Below are 15,928 nucleotides of genomic sequence, written 5' to 3'. Positions count from 1 at the left end.
GGACTCTGCACACAGCTGCTGGGAGCAGGGCGCCTGGGTGGCTCAGTGGGTTGAGCGACTGGCTTCGGCTCAGGTCATGATCTCACGGTTCATGGATTCAAGCCCCATGTCGGGATCTATGCTGGCAGCGTGAAGCCTGGAAACTGCTTTGGATTTTGTGTCTCCCTCGCTCTCAGCCCCTCCCCTGCTCACGCTCTGTCTCTGTCTCTGTCTTTCAAAACTAAAAAAATAAATATTAAAAAAATTAAAAAAATTATTTTAAAAAAGTAAATATTAAAAAAAACCTGTAGAGCAGGTTGGGGTGTGAGGGGCTAGCACGGGCCTGTTTCGAGGTGTGTTTGGGAGTGGGGCAGAGGGACGACCGGCCTGATTGCCCACAGAACTCCAGATAAGGAGGGGCCCTTGTTGGGTCAGCAACCCGGGCTCCCCCACCCCAGCCCCATGAGGCCCAGCACCCCAACACGTAGGCCTCCTCAGGCCCCCGCATCAACATTTCCTGGCCTTAGTTTCTGCATCTGCAAAGTAGGTACTATCTCTTCAGATCGTGGTTAAGATCAAATGAGACAACACGTACAAACCCCTCCAAACTGTGTCAGGTATGGCTGCTGTATCTGTGTGCTAGGGCCACCATAGCAAAGGACCACGGACGTGGTGGGTGGCCTAAACTACAGAGATTTATGTCTCATGATTCTGAGGCTGGGAGTCCGAGATCAGGATGTCAGCACGGATGGTTTCTTCTAAGGCTTCTCTCCTGGGCTCGTGGTTGGGCATCTTCCTGTTGTGTCTTCACATCGTCTTCCTTCTCTGCATTCTGGGTCCCTAATCAGTTCTTCTTACGAGGACACCAGTCATATTGGATCCGGGCCCACACTACTGACCTCCTTTTAACTTAACTACCTCTCCAAAGACCCCTATCAAAATACGGTTCACATTCGGAGGTCCTGGGGTTAGGACTTCAACATGCAAACTGGGGGGGACACAAGTCAGCCCAGAACAGCTGGTGCTTAGGACACATAGCTATTAATTCCAGTCAGCAAATGCTTTCTCTATGCCAGAAATGCTTCCAGGCTTTTAGAAAGGCATTAAAGAACAAAGCAGACCCAGACCCTTATCTGTGTGGGGCTTCGTCCTGGGGGTGGGGAGAAAGGCGTAGACATCACACAGCCAACACAACGAAAGTAAACCGTATGGTGTCCTGGAAGGTGATCAATTCTATGAAATTTAAAAAAAAGAGAGAGCAAGGTGAGAGGACTCCGGAAATAAGGGTTGAAATTTTGAACAGTCAAGGTAGGCCTTGTTCAGGCAACATTTGACAAAACCTTCAGTGAGGATTTGATCTGTTATTCCTAGGAAATCATAGCAGATTCATTGGGCTGTGAACCCCCTCATCTCTGCTCGCCAGCCCCCCACACCCACAGCTCTAGTATCAGAGAAGAAAAGGTGCCCCTGCGACAAAAGATCTGACTTTGGCCCTTGACTCTGTTCCTTGTTAGCTGTGCGATACAAGGCAAGTCACTCACCTTCTCTACACCTGCGATCCCATACCTTCGGGCCATCACCTCCGTGCGGTGGGGTCAGGGAAGAGGCCCAACCATCCATGGGCCAGGCTGCTCTGGGGCTGGGGTAGGTGCTGAGATTTCAGAAGGAGCTACCAGACTTTGCATAGGAAGAGCTGTGTCTCAGTGAGGACTGTGTTCAGCTGCAGAGAACTGAAAACCAGAGAGTAACAAGGCCTTAAACAAAGAAGAGATTTTTTTTTCCAGCACACTTTAGCACCTGACTTCTCTCCTCATGGGTGAAAGATGGCTGCTGTGCCTCTAGGCATCCAATCTGTCTTCTAGGAAGGCAAAAAGGGATAGGGTGAAGTCAGCAGTCAGAGGCCAAGGGCTGACAAACATGCCAGATGAGTCATTTCTTTTTTTAATATCTCCCCGCCGACTTCCTTCTTATTCCATTGGGCAGAACTGGGTCAACGTGGCCACCACTAGCTACAAAGGATCCAAGGAAGCATTTTACCTGGGCACATGGCTACCCCCCAACCCCAGTCAGGGTCCCGCTGGTAGGAAGAAGGGGAAACTAGACATTGGGTAGATGTCTGGCACACTGCTCTCAGCAGAGCTTGGTACGGTGAGGATGGGTGATGCACCAGACCCCTGCCGAGGCCAGGACTGGAGCCAACAGGCTGGCCCGGGACCACCCCCACCAGCAGCAGTGGCCCCAGAACTGGCAGGAGAGTCCAGAGTTGGGAGGGCAGAGCCTGGGGCCGCGGGTCTAGAGAGCCTGCCTGGCATGAGCAGGCCAGGGGTAGGTAGATTTTTTTCCCTTCTCCAACAATGTGCCCTCTCCTCCCATTTACACAGGGGGCCCCTGTGGGCCAGCGTCCACGGCTCCCATCCTACAGACTGGCGTCCTCTTATCGCTCACACGTACTCGTCACGGGGGCTCCCTGATGCTGTGAGCATGGGACTAATGGGTGAGGGGTGGAGATCACCCCGGATCGCTGCTTCTCAAAGGTCTTCCCTCTCCATTCTGCCCAAGAAGGAATGCGAAGCTGGGAGACGGGGTCTGTGTGCTAGTTTTATTGTTATTCCTTGGGAATCGGGGCCAGCTTGCACTTGCTGAGGCCTTTCGCGGACAGGCCATTCTATGTTCCACCGATTCCCAAGGCTGGGACGTACAAGCAAGGCGTTGCGCTGGAAAGGGGATGAAGGCAGTTATGTAGGGAGAGGAACCCCAAAGTCATATATCAATGGATGCTGCTGCTGGGCATGTGGGCCGCCTAGCAGGGTGCAGGGAAGGTTCTTGCTGCCGTTAGCTTATGCTGAGCCATTTATGAAAGGGCACGGGGAGCTCACCCTCACCACACCTTCTCAGGAAGCGCTCCGGAGCCCCCCTGCTCATGCTCATTGTGCTCCATTCCCCAGAAGGTTCCAGCACACCCGCAGTTCGAGAAACGTCCTGACCAGGCTTGCATTCGCAACTGTCTCAGAGACTGTGAAAGCCGGGGCTGGTGGCCCGGGAGGGAAGACCCCAGAGTGGAGAGAGATGAGAAGATGGGGCACCAGACAGGACATTCCGGGGACAGGGACTGTGTTAGTGGGCTAAGGCCACCATGACAGGCATCACAGACTGGGAGGCTGGAACAACTGCAATTTGTGTCGCCGCCGTCCTGGAGGTTTACAAGTTCAAGATCGTGTCTGCAGGGTTGGTTGCTTCAGAAGCCTCTCTCCTTGGCTTGTAGCTGGCCATCTTCTCCCGTGTCCCTAGATGATCTTCTGTCTGCGGGTGTCCAAGGACTCCTGTCATAATGGATTAGGGCCCACCCTCCTTTTAACAGAATTACCTCTTTAAAAATCCTGTCTCCAAATACACTCACATTGTGAGGTGCTCTAACACGAAACTGGGGGGGGGGGGGACACAGCTCAGCCCATAAGAAAAACCATCCGATGTGAGTGGGGTGGACACTGTGTGGGAGAGAGTAGGGGACACTGAGGAGGCTGCCCAGCTCCCCGGCCCCCGCTAGTGCCGCCACCTGGGTCCTCCCCGCTCCACCCACAACTCCCAAGGTGCCACTTTGCTCCTTACCTCTCACACCAGCCCCGGCGCCTTCTAAGGCAAGATTAGCTTTTCAAACAACCTCCAAGGCTTAATGTCAGCACCCGCTCTTTGCTTGCGGTGACTGATGGAGGGACCTTCAGGCAAGGTCAGCAAGGAGGCTGGCACGGGGTGCAGTGGGTGAAGATAGGGCTTTCTGCTTGCTCCTGCCCCAATACCCCAGGAAGGTGCCTGCCCAGGCCTCCGTCCCAGTTGGGTTTGCCCCGTGGCGGTCACAGCTTGCTGGCCCGGGGAATGTTCTGACCTGCCTCTGGCCACGCTGCCAGAGCCCACGGATCTGGAAGGGGAATGAGGAAGCAGAAGAGGAAGCAGTGTCAGGAAGGAGAGGGAGGGGAAGGGCAGGGGCTCCCCCTTCCCTCATGCCTGGCCCCTGCGGGACTGGGGAGCCCATACGAGAGACGGTATCTCTGCTGGGAGCCATACCCCCTGCCCAGCTTAGCCCTGGGTGACCTGCTCTGCCTCTGGTGACCCGGGCAAAGCACACTGTTCCTGCACACACTCGTGCTTTCTGAAATTTGAGGAGGCCAGGGGGGTAAGGGGGGGTGGGTCCTCCACAGCCCAGGCCCAGCTGGTCGGGCTAATTTTAGGTTTTTCCCCAGCCTGACAGAGGCCCACTAATCTCCGTCCGCCTAGAGAATGCACATTGATCAGATGCTGCCTTCACTCATGGTGTCCCGCACACCCAGCCTGCAAGAAAGCACCTTCCTCTATCTAATTTCGATCCCTCTTTTACCTGCCCCGACTCCACCCCTCCAAAGAACGTTGCCTTGACCACCACCTCCCAAAGAGTGCTCTCCTCTCCCAGTGCCTGGGGTAACTGCAGATTTGAAGGCACAGTGGAGCCCTGTGTTCGCAGCACTGGCACGTACCGGGCCCCAAACAAGCACTAGGTAGTGTGGGTGGAATGAATGAATGAATGAATGACCACCTTATTACACAGTGGCATCGTGTGCTATGTAGAGGTTAGGTCTAAAGTGAGAGAATAAGTTGTGAAGAGCTCAAAGTTTAAATCACCCTTGAAACTCCAACAGGAAGGCATAAATCTCTCGGTAAGTCCAATGGGACCATATTGCCTCCACAAGACCTGTCTCCTCAGACAAGCCCCCCCCCCACTCCCCATAAAACCTAAGGATAGGGACCTAGTACTCCCCCGACTCCCCCACGGACCCCAAGATGTCTTCCCAAGGCTTTGGGGCTGACAGGTGCTTTACAGGGATTCTCAGGGTTTATGCGACATGTCCCCCAAAGAACTCACGTCTAGGAATCTTAAAAATAAGAGGCTCTCCATTCTCTTTCATGTTCCTCCAGGGGCTGCTCCTCCGTTGCCATGGCAGCCAGGGCAGGGTCTGGTAGCTCCTCAGAAGGTCCAACCGGCCGAGGATGAAGCCAGTGAGAGGCACAGAGGTGGCCCCAGGGCAGACAGCAGAAAATGGAAACCTGTCGTGAACAGCCACTATGCCCAAGTTTTAAAGAGCCCCGAGGTATAGGGGAAACACTGCACCTTGAGGCACAAGAAGGGAAGTCCTCGGCTAGAGCCCAAAACTGCCAGCCACGAGAGGACAGCTGTTCCTCTTACCTTACCCAGATAGTATTTTCCCCACCTTTTTACTCGACAATTTCCAAACATAGAGAACAACGGAAAGAACATACATACAACCACTTGTGAAGCCTCCATCCAGATGCAACAACTGCTGACCTTTTGCCCTCGTCTCCATCCACCCACCTGTATTTGAAACGTCCGATGACATGTTGTAGACATGGTGACCCAGCAGCCCTCATTGCCTTACGTGGCATCTCCGAAGAATTGTCCGTTCTCCTGCAGAATCGCAAAACCAAGTGTAATGGGTATTTGAATCACAACAACAACAACAGCAGCTTGTAACTAATGCTTTTTCTAAGTCAACAAGCTTGGCATGGCTAGGAAAATAAGGGAGGGTCAGTGATTGCGGAGTAAAATCATGCCAACCCAAGCCTGGGTTTGTCCTCAAAAACTTCTCAATCGGGTGCTCATCACAGAAGAACAAGCGAGCTTTTCAGCTCTGCCGGACGTCTACCCAGGAAGCCTCTAGGTATATAGTTAACAACAAGCCTGAAAGTCACGTATTTTACACTTCCCGGAATAATGTTTCATGAAACTGGGGCTATTCAACAAATGTATGCTGATCACATAGCAGGTGCTTAATAAGTCCAAGTGCAAATCGCCTTGGGGAAGTGTCAAATCTTTGGAGCCCACCATCTGGGTCTGCAGGAGGCTGGCCCAGCCTCAGCCAGCCCCAACTGGGCCTCGGAAGAATGGCCTCTACGTACTCAAAGAGGGTCCTTTTGGTCCCATTGGACACCAGCTCTAGTGGCTCTAAGACCTCCTTAGCCATCCCCAATCCTTTCTTTTCTTCGTATCTCCTCCCTAATTTATTTGTGGCCAGTATCTACTTTCTCACCATGGGTTAGTCTTACTTCCCCAACCGGAGTCTAACACCTTCCCCTCTTCCCGCTGCAGCTCAGAGCTCTTTAGCCAGGGTTCCTTATGGACTCCAGGCGGGCAAAGACCAGAATCACCGCAGAGTCCCTGACTCCTGGCATGCCACGTACTATGCTTAACCCCTTCCAAACTCAATCTCATTTAATCCTCACAAAACCCTATGGCCGAGTCCTAGCATGATCCCCGGTTTACAGATGAGGAAACTGAGGCTCAGAGAGATGAACAGAAGTCACACAACCAGTAAGGAGCAGAGGCAGAATCTGAACCGGCCACTCAGGAGCCAAGTCCCAGATTTTTAGCCACTAGGTGCCCGAGATGGGACGTAGGGCAAAGGGGACTGCGTGGGTTCCCATGCCGATGGGTGTGGCTTGGGGTGAGGGAGCAGCCGGTTGAGGCTCAGGTGGACAGAGCCGCTTTGTCACCGTCGCCATGGTTCTCTGTTCCGAGCGTGAGTCGTGCATCCTACAGAAAGAGTCCCACAGAGTAAGGGACTCAGTTTCCTCTGCTAGCTTTCCCTCTATAAATACTCAGGACACACGGTCAGTTGTGAGAAGTGCAACTTGCTTCTCCCTTATCATCGCCCCTCCACCCCACCGAGCAAATGTCCCAGGGGAGGGCCTCAACCCACCCATTTGTGTCCCCTGTACAACTTCAGGGATCACAGTCAGGTTGTGTCCTGAGATCCTGGCATCGTCTCCAGCAGGAAGGGCTTCTCCACAGCAGAGGACCGCAGGTAGAGACCCCACATTCTTCCACAATCTGTAGGACAGCTGTGTGGGTCACAAGGGAGGCCAGAAAAGGAGCAGAGCTGGTGGCACCTGAGAGGAGAGAATAAGAGGCTGCCCCAACAGACTCCTTCATTGTTTGACTCATTCGTTACTCAGAAAATGCGAAGAAGGAAACAAAGAGATCTCAGCCCTTTTCCTCAGACAGCCAAACCAAATCTCTTTTTTTTGTTTTTTTTTCTTTTGAGCAAGAACTTTGTATTTGTACACGAGGAATGGATGCGTAGCAAAGTATGCCATTAGCTTAAAAAACATTAATAAGAACTTGAACTTCCACCTTGGTCTGTGCTCCATCTGCCTGGGGACCCTTTAAGATTTCTTGTGGAAGTTAAATCAAGAAAAACATCTAGGTGCCATTCAGCTTCTATAGAGGAAAAAAATCGCCTTGCAAGTCAAGCTATTGCCTTGAAAAAGAGGTTCTAAATTACTTGATCTCTCCCTGCCCTCCCTCCAACTTAGCTTTTAACAAAACGTGCTCTCCCCATCCTGTGTAGAAACCCCCTCCAGCCCAGGAAAAAGCAGAACAAAGCCTGAGCAAAGCAGGTGGGGGTGGGAGGGAGGGTACAAAGCAACCTCATGTATGTCCCAGTCAGTGGGAGGTGTATAGGGTCTAACAAGAGCCAGGTGATAGTAGAGGGGAACCCTTCTCCGCCACCAGCCCTACCCCACCCCTGCTCACTACTCCCTGGTCAAGTCTCTGGGGAGACGATACTCATAGCTGCCTGGGATGCGGCCACATCTATGTCACCCTGAGGGTTAGGAGAACCTCAGCTCCGGTTTCAGCTCTGAAAGCCACGCTTGGATCCTGGGCTGCACGTGGGCTGGACTTCGAAGGAACTACAGTGTAGACGGGGAGCTTCTCAGCGGGGGACAATGCAACAGGGGAGTTCGGGTGCGAGCAGACGCCTAACGGAACCAAGTGCAAGCTCCAGGCTGACCACACAGGGGCCCGTGGCCCTGGCAGGAGCGAGGTACGACGAGCCAGAGGTGCACAGATGGTCTCTGAGGACGCAGCAGCTGGTGTTCAAGGTCATCGCCCCTGACCCTGCAGAGCTGGCCTGGGGATGGGTGGGCATCTTTGCATAAGGGCCAAGAGGCTCCCAGAACAAAAGCAGCCCAGATCTTGGCCCCGGGGCTCTCGGGCTTCAGCGTCACATGAGCACCTCTGATGAGCTGAGGCTGTCCCAAATGAAGATCTGTGCGGGAAGGCGCTCAGAGGGAAAGTCACCGTGAGGACGGTGGGGACAGGTCTCAGGGCCCAGGTTCAACACAAGGGCTTTCAACAACCCGGCTTCCCCCCTGGAGTGGCTTTCAGAGACAGTGGCTGAGTATGAGGCTGTAAACTGAACATTCAGGAAGCTGAGGGTGGGGCTCTTCTGCCGTCTGAGCTCAAAGCGGAGTAAGGGCATCATCCCAGGCGAGAACAAGGAGGCCTTCTTCCACGCAGCGCCTTTTCCCAGCAGCAACTCCCCATGGAAGGGGCAGGAGCGGCGGCAGCCAAAGTGAGCGGTCGGACTGACGTCTCCATCCGCTTTCCCCTGACACTGGGGATCCTGTGCCGTCTGGAGTGCGTGTATCCAGGTCCTGGCCCCCTCTGTCCCTCTGCCGACCAAGATCCCGAGCCCCTCTCCCGTCACAGACCGGAATCCCAAAGTGCCACAGTTCTGCGGTCCAGTGTGGGTGCCCGCAGAGGGGCCTGGCTGTCCAGCTGCTGGGAGAGGGGGCCACATCCCCCCTTCTGGTCCTGCACTGAGGCCCCACACGAGAGTGAGCACCTGTGTGTCACCCTGCGGTGCCCACCCCCGAAGAGGGACACCTGTGGCTTCAGGCCCTTCATTCACCCGATCAGTACCCGCCAGCCTGGGCCCGTGACCCACAGCCACTGCAGCACACCCACATCCAGAAGCCTGCCCCCCCTGCGGGCAGGTGAGCCAAGCACACACCGGGCTGTTCTTCCCTTCCATCCTTTGCTTGCGATCCCCTCTCTGCTCTTCCTACCCAGATTTGCCTGGCTGATGCTCAGAGATGTAGCTTAAGCACATCTGGACTGGCTCCAGAGAGCCGTCTCTGAATCCCTAGTGTGGGTTCAACTTCCGCACTTGCTACGACCTTGCTTCTAGTATGTCATTCGTTCCTCTAAGGGATACTTAAGTACCTACTACGCACCTGCCCCAGGTCCCGGGGATGCGGCGGTGAACAAAAGAACCGAAAGCTACCTTCTAGTGTGTGTGAGGGAGACAAAACAATAAGTAAGGAAGTAAGCTACGTGGCATGTCAGAGTTGAAGTTCTATAAAGATAAACAAAGTAGCAAAGGGGATGAGGCCGGAGAGATCAGTTAGGGGCGCGTCTCTCTCACCGTGTGCTCCCAGAGGAAAGGCATTTGGTTGTGTTTCCCTTCTGCCTTGCCAGGCACCCTACTGAGTGGTCCTCTCTCCCAGCGTTGCCATACGCGTGGCCATTTGCCCCTTGAGACCCCAGAGATCCCTGGGTGTCTGAACCTGTGCCTCTCCCTCCCCAGACGACCCAACGAGTCTCCCAGGAGCAAGGGCCCAAGAAAGTCAAAGCAAGGCTTCTCCCCGGATCCCAGGACCACCCGAGGAAACTCTGCCAATTCAGGCCTTCTTGAAACCAACTCTGAGGATTGGGCCAATGTCATTGCTGTGAGCCCTCAAAGAAGAGGAGTTCAGGCAAAGAATCAATCCAAATTCTGACAGCCCTGCCCAGATAACTTCAGAGGAAACATAATCCACTCAGAGACCCTGGCTCTGGTCATGGGGAAAAGAAGCCAACTTTAGTGCTGTTTTCTAGAAGTTTCTTTTTCATGGTTTATTTTTTTTTAATCAGTTAGGCTAGAAATGGGTATCATTTCCTTCCAGGCCACAGCTCACATAGGCAGCTTGTGTTTCAGGAGATCCCTCTCCAGTTTTCCCATGGATTGTCCCTGGCCCAACGTGACCTAATCATCTTCTCCTGGGGATGTGGAAGTGAGTCCCGAGTTCCAGAGGTGCTGCGGCTTTTCGGAAGCTAGCTCGTGGGCAGTGCAGCTGGGAGGTGACATGTGTCAGTGCCGCACGTGAGGCAAAGCTCCACAAGCCGTCAAGGGGACCGTGGCACAAGTGTGTAGAGAGGTGGGGGCTGTGAGAGAACGACAGACACAGAGAGATGGAGAGGTGGAGAGAGACAGAGAGAGGGAGAGAGAGACAGAGACAGACTGGGTCTGGTATGTGCTGGGATACGTGCAGTGGTAAAGGCACACCCAGAAGGGGGGCACGTGGCTCTGCCTCAGGACGCCAGACAGGTAAAGCTTCCTGGCAGAGAGGTGACGCCCGAGGTGAGCACTGAAGGTGAGTAAGAATAAGGCAGGGACGGAAGCGGAAAAGGGAGTTTCAGGCTGTGTGTATCAAAATGCAGAGGCATGAGGCATCACGCCATGGGCTGGGAAGCCCAGAGGGTCTGGAATGACTAGGCAGGGAGTAAGACAAAAGAAAGAGCAGGAACTGAGACCCGAGGGCACATATGTCATCCCGAGGAACTTGGCTTTGGTGGCCAGCCATGCGGCCATGTTCATGGGGCAGCTAGAGATATAATCTACAGGTGATAGAATAATTTTTTAAACCTTAGAAGCAGTATCAGGGCTGAAGGTATATATCAAAGCACTGACACCATAGAGGTCATAGAAATTCTAACGTGGATGAGAAAGGAGGCAGGGTGTGAAAGAAAAGAGGACCACACTGAGCACAGGACCCTGAGGAGTCAAGACTCAGGTCTCAAGACCCTGAGCCTCCATCAGGGAGTCTCAGAAGCACTGGTTAGTGAGTAGAAGGACTGCCAAACAAGACAGAGGCTATCTTGGAAGCCAAGGAAGCGGGAAGCCCCAAGAATGAGATCATGGTCACCATGTCGAATCAACAAAGCAGTCCAGAGAGAGAGGGAATGAAATGTGTCCAGTGGGCTTGATAATCTGGAACTCATTGGAGAGCTCTGTGAACAGTCATAGAGGCAGAGTGGATGGGGAGTGACTGAGTGGTGAGGGACTTCTACCCAGTGGAGATGGCTGTTCTATTAAGCTCAGGGCAAAAGGAGAGGAAAGAGGAAGTACAAGGTCAAAGGAAGGTGCTTGTGGGGAGTGGGCGGGGGCTTGGGCCTGTTTCCAGGTGGAGGGTAAGTGGGGAGAGGTTGAAGACATCAGAGGGCAATAAGAGTGGATGGGGTAAATTCTGGAGGCACCAGAGGAAACGGGATCGAGTGTGTTGGTAGAAGGGCTGGACTTGACCAGAGACAAGGGAGGGTGGGGGGGCCTGTGTGACACACAGGGGAAACACATAGTTCATAGCAGGGTGAACACTGGAGAGAAACATTAATAAGAACTGGCCTGAAGAACCTGACCCTTTCCACAAGGAGTCCAAAATAACTGCCCAATTCCAAATCAATGGCTCCCTCTTACCATCACCCCAGGAATGAGGAAGGATCAGGGTTGGGCTCAGAATATGAGCAGTTTGTAACAGACATTTCAGGCATGGAATAGTTCTAGGTGACGACCAGATATTTTGGGCGTGGATAGTTCTAGGCCCAAGCTTTGGAGATGGTATGGTGCTGAAACGGAGCAGAGGTAAGAGTCATTGGAATTGAGGAGATCAAAGAAATCTGAGGCTAGGCTCCTGAATAGGCGTACCGGGTAGGAATGATATTCAGCTGCAAGCAATAGAAAATGACTACAGAGGGGCGCCTGGGTGGCGCAGTCGGTTAAGCGTCCGACTTCAGCCAGGTCACGATCTCGCGGTCCAGGAGTTCGAGCCCCGCGTCAGGCTCTGGGCTGATGGCTCAGAGCCTGGAGCCTGTTTCCGATTCTGTGTCTCCCTCTCTCTCTGCTCCTCTCCCATTCATGCTCTGTCTCTCTCTGTCCCAAAAATAAATAAAAACGTTGAAAAAAATTAAAAAAAAGAAAATGACTACAGAGGCTTACGTGAACACAGGATATACATAACAGGAAGTCCAGAAATGGACAGTTGTTAATGATGACAGGGTGATCTCGGTCATTTATTTCCTCATGGTTCAAAGGTGGCTGCCCCTGCCCCAGCCTTCACATGTGCAGTCAAGAAGAGAAGAAAGAGAAAAGGTGGTACCAGTCATAACAATGATAGGTGTTCCCTGTTATTAGGAAAGCAAAAGCATTTCCAGAAGACATTGCTTCACTGCCCCCGCCCCCCCCCACCCGGAGATCCCTGCCTAGCTCTCCTTGAGAAAACAGTCACATGGTCTTCCCTGGCTACAAGAGAACTGGGCCAACTGGGAATGAGACTGCCACGATAGATTTAAATCCTGGGGGCTGGGCACACGGCTGCATGGAACTAAATTCAAGGAAGAAGCAGGGACTGGATATTGGTTAGGCAAGGGTGAGCTCCGTTGCAACGGGCCTTGTCCTGCTCCAGAGGGGTAGGACTCAGGCCAGTGAGGGGCAGGATCAGAAGGAGAGTAACAGGAAGGTAGTCAGAGGCCAGAGCTTCAGGGTCCTTGGACTCCATGCCCAAGTTTACTTTGTGCTCGAGGGGGGGCTCTCAGCAGGTGCACTCAGGGAGGTGGACGAGCCAGCCTCGGTAGATGTAGTGGGGTGGGGGGGGGTGGGAACGATCATGGCACCCGTTTGGGTGCCAAACTGCCCTGTCCCCCGTACTCTCTTTAGGCCTCTGGGCCCCCCAGAGATGGGCAACCCAGGATGCGTGTTATACTGCTCTGTGCGCGAGCAAAGTCAAGACCCTGTGGCATACCATGGGAGGGGGCTCGGGTCAGGTCAGTCCTCCGCAGGCTTCAGTGTCCCATCCCTCCAGCCCCTTCTGCATGCCTTGTGGTCCTCACCATGGTCCTCTCATTGGATGCTGGGCTTCTTGCCCAGCTACCCTGAGGCTCCTGTAACAGTATTCAGGTTCCATGCCCCAGCAATGCTGAGTAAGAGCTTCCCAGGACTCCTGCCTCCACCCCGTCCCTGGGGCCCTCGGGTCCCACTAGAAGAATAGACACAGCAACAGAGGGAAAGACCATGGGCGAGACACTGGCCGTGAGGGGCCAAGGAGGGTGGGAGGGCAAAGCTGACCCCGTTTCCAGCCTGGGTGACCCGTCCTGCAGGCCATGGCAGTCCAGGGGAGTTGGGAAGCGTTGGCATCCCAGTGTGTGGCCTGGACACGAGGCTTTGTCTCAGATCAGCCTGACAGCGAGTAGATGAGCCCCTCTTACTGAGCTCCTCCTGCCCCTCTGCCCTGTATCCATTTCACCAAATGTGTCCTGCACCCTCTAGCCACAGGGCCTTTGTACAAGCTGTCTGTCAGTCTTCCTGGAACACTCCTCCCCACACTGTTTTCCAAGTTAACTCCCACTCTTCCTTTTGACCCTGCTTAAATATCTCTTCCTAAGAATGTCTCTCCTGACCCTTTGATCAGTTCTTTCTCTGTTTTCCCTCATAGGAACATGTGATTCTATATTGGTTAAGGGAATTACCATCAGCTACTGAGTCAAATCTGAGGTCTCAGTGAGCAAGCACAACAGAGGTTTATTTCTCCTAACCATAAAGTTCCATGTGGGGCGGGTAGCCCTCCTTGATCCTGTAGCTATGCCGTTTGGAACACCCAGTGCCCCAGGTCATCAAGCAGAGCAAAGAGAGTTGAAACTGACATCCCAGCTCTCAAAGTCTTTCCACGGAGGCCCCACACAGCACATCTATTGAAGGTTCTTGACCAGCATTAATCACATGGCCCCAACCTAAACTGTAAAGGGGCTGGGAAAAGGAGGGGAAAACAGAATATTTGGGGAACACTGTCTCTGTGCAGCTTTTTCTAAGAAGCATTTTTTTAATGTTTATTTATTTTTGAGAGAGAGAGAGAGAGAGAGAGAGAGAGACGGAGCATGAGTGGGGGAGGGGCAGAGAGAGAGGAAAACACAATCCAAAGCAGGATCCAGGCTCTGAGCTGTCTGCACAGAGCCCGACGCGGGGCTCGAACCCACAAACCATGAAATCATGAACTGAGCCAAAGTCAGATGCTTAACGGAATGAACTACCCAGGTGCTCCTTCCTGAGAAATTTTTATTTATTATTTTTATTTTTTTTAATGCTTATTTATTTGACAGAGAGAAAGAGAGCAAGCACGTAGGGGAGGGGCAGAGAGAGAGAGGGAGAGAGAGAATCCCAAGCAAGCGCTGCACTTCAAGCCCAACACGGGGCTCGAACTCACGAACTGTGAGATCATGACCCGAGCCGACTTCAAGAGTCGGACGCTTACCTGACTGAGCCATCCCCCCAAATTCCTGAGAATCTTTTGTTGCCGTTGTCATTTCACATCTGGCTGCAAGCTTCTGAGATGCCATCGGTGGCCCTTGCTAGGCTATGAACCCCACGAAGGCAGGAACTGTGTGTGTTGATTGCCGTTCGTCTTCAGAGCACCTGTACAGAGTAGCTGTTCACTAAATACGAATGAACAAATGGGCGAATAAAGCCAGACAAGCAGACGACGTGCGCCGCAGATGGGCGTTCGCATCTGGAGACACCGAGCCTCGGCTCGCAGGGGTGAAGTTGAGGTAGGGAGCGGAGCAGCGGCTCATTGAGACAGAGAGGAGCAGGGAGATCTGATAAGCGGAGGCGTGAGTGGATTATCCCGGCAGCTTCCAGCTCCCTAAATCCGATTTGGTTAATCTCCTTGCTGTGCTGTGGCCCCTGGCTGCCTGGGAGCTGGGGAAGTTTGCGTGGCCTTTGCCGACACCCACTCCTTCCCCTCCGACGCAATGCCACCAAAAATAATGTAGCCACGGCCGCGGAATGGTCTCTATAATTAGGCGCCGTGCAGAGGGGAAGCGGTCACCGAAAGTCAGTTGTTTCAGCTCAGTTAGCTGTCAGGCCAACTTAAAGGGGAGACTCTGTTTTCCAGGACAGGTGGCTTAGACCCTGGTCCCTGACTACTGGCAGGCAGGGGTGGTGGGGGGAGGAAACTGCTCAGGGAAACAAAGCCTGCAAACCTCTGGAGAGGCAGTGAACCCTAGAACAATCTGAACTCAGCTCTGCCTCTTGTTAGCTCTGTGGTTCTGGCCACCTTACCCATCGTCTCCGAAAAAATCTTTGTCATCAGTTTGAACATGTACTCCCCCCCCTCCCCCCGCCCCGCACTTTAACACCTCTGAAATTCAGATGCAATTTGCAATCAGTGACAGGTTACCCTATAGATGATTGTGGGTTGTTGTTGTTGTGTTTTTTTTTTAACGTTACATAAAGTAATGGTGAGTCTAACGCCAAGGTGTGCTGGATTTAATGAAATATGGTATTTCCGTTTTATTTTTGGATCAACAAGCACATGGGCAAAGCCTGTGGCACGGGACCTGAACATACTAGACACTCAAGAAAAATTTGCTATTTTAACCCTATTACTTCAACATATGTAAAACGTCTTCGGGGGCACCTGCGTAGCTCAGTCGGTTAACTCTTTATTTTGGCTCAGGTCGTGATCTTGCGGTTCATGAGATCAAGTCCCACATCGGGTTCTGTGCTGACAGTGCAGAACCTGCTTGGGATTCTCTCTCTCCCTCTCTCTGCCCTTCCCTCACTCTATCTCTCTCTCTCTCTCAAAATAAATTAACTTAAAAAAAAAAAAAAGTCTTCCAAGTCTCTGTGAATTGTTTGACTCCTAGCCTCAGGCTCTGTATGAGCCTTAGGAGGTATCCTTGCAAGACTTGGGTGATGTGCCCTGACTTTGCAGGTGAGACTAGAGTAAAGGCTGGAAGATTGAGGGAGGGGAAGGGCAGAGAGAATTTAGCAAGAGGAAATACTAAAGGTGAAATATTAATCAATCACCTCGTTGAAACCCTACAATGGCAATTTAAATGTAAAAGATGCTGGTTCCAAGCCCGGGAATGGCAAAGAATGAAGCCTGGTGACTGACTCAGCCAGGGGCAAAGAACATCTAGAACAATACTCCTCAGCCTCAGAGAGCCAGTCCTGAAAGAATCAAGAAACCATGAACTTTGATTATTGTAAAGTTGGCAGCTGAAAACATACGACCTTTTCTTTTCTTT

At 52.8% G+C, this 15,928-nt stretch overlaps 1 long non-coding RNA gene across 6 annotated transcripts; it reads right to left on the bottom strand.

Moving 5' to 3' along the window:
- Window positions 1-266: 266 nt before the first annotated feature.
- LOC124516220 (uncharacterized) lies at window positions 267-6,909 on the bottom strand. 6 transcript variants are annotated; one of them, XR_006963002.1, is made up of 5 exons: window positions 4,871-5,645; window positions 3,586-3,892; window positions 2,867-3,279; window positions 1,521-1,709; window positions 268-1,212 (listed from the first exon to the last, which is right to left on the bottom strand). It is a non-coding gene; the product is annotated as an uncharacterized LOC124516220 (long non-coding RNA). The 6 variants fall into 6 exon arrangements; XR_006962999.1 differs by having other exon boundaries at window positions 267-1,709; XR_006963000.1 differs by lacking the exons at window positions 268-1,212; window positions 1,521-1,709 and adding an exon at window positions 6,723-6,909 and having other exon boundaries at window positions 2,565-3,279; window positions 4,871-5,431.
- Window positions 6,910-15,928: the final 9,019 nt, after the last annotated feature.

Source organism: Lynx rufus, unplaced genomic scaffold, assembly GCF_022079265.1.
Source record: "Lynx rufus isolate CCGP_SWC_20201006 ecotype Redwood Valley unplaced genomic scaffold, mLynRuf1.p SCAF_2, whole genome shotgun sequence".
Taxonomy (NCBI): Eukaryota; Metazoa; Chordata; class Mammalia; order Carnivora; family Felidae; genus Lynx; species Lynx rufus.
The sequence above is the reverse complement of the archived record's forward strand: the minus strand, read 5'-3'. Positions and strand labels throughout refer to the sequence as shown.